Consider the following 784-nt stretch of genomic DNA (forward strand, 5'->3'; position numbering starts at 1 on the left):
AAGTATGGGATACACCGTAAATATTCTATAACATGCAGAATGAGTGCTATCGGGATTTAAAGGAACCTGTCTGGTAGTCTAATTGCTCGAGTTGCTAGTCCTACTGCATTTTGTAATAAAACTGTGGGTTATTGTGTCACTGCCTCACCAGAACTCTGCTGTAAAACTGCCACCATAACTGAAAGGAAAGATGGGCAACAATATTAAAACAAGATGTTGGTTGAAAAATGGGGATTTTAGTTAAAGGTTAGTTAGTTGTTGGAATAAAATCAAGAACTAAATTAGAATAAAGACTCAGGTAGGACTAATGATGTGCCAGATTTGTACAGGTATAGTTTTAGCAGTCATTCTCACATATCAGTCTTAGGGCCTTATTTTAACGATGTAAGCGCACAGCGTGAAGTGCATGGCATAGGTGCGTTTAGGGCCTGTCCAAATCCACTTTTGCTAGTTTGATGGCAGAAATAAGGTTCTGTGTGCCAGGCCCATGGTTCAGTAGGGTTGTAATTGGTGTGTTCTTTAATGTATAGGTGTGTTTTGGTCGTAACATGCAATAAACCAGTTAATGTCCTCTCCCATTCCCTTTAAAAGCCAGGCGTGTTTGTACCTTAGCGCATTGCTATTATGATGGCGGATTTGCACCATAATATTTTTATATGTATTCTTTTGCATGTTTGTGTGCTGCTGCGCTTCCTTGTGTGTGTGTGTGTGTGTGTGTGTAACAAGCATAGTGTGCGCACGAGCCTAGGCTCCTAATTGTTAAAATAACAATGAAATGCTGCGC

General features: G+C 40.2%; 1 protein-coding gene across 1 annotated transcript in view; it reads left to right on the forward strand.

Annotated features, from left to right (window-relative positions):
* Positions 1-784, forward strand: part of LOC116686433 (adenylate cyclase type 3) — a 66948-nt gene that overhangs the window by 62847 nt on the left and 3317 nt on the right. The window lies entirely within an intron of this gene.

This window comes from Etheostoma spectabile, unplaced genomic scaffold (genome assembly GCF_008692095.1).
Source record: "Etheostoma spectabile isolate EspeVRDwgs_2016 unplaced genomic scaffold, UIUC_Espe_1.0 scaffold376, whole genome shotgun sequence".
NCBI classification, from domain to species: domain Eukaryota; kingdom Metazoa; phylum Chordata; class Actinopteri; order Perciformes; family Percidae; genus Etheostoma; species Etheostoma spectabile.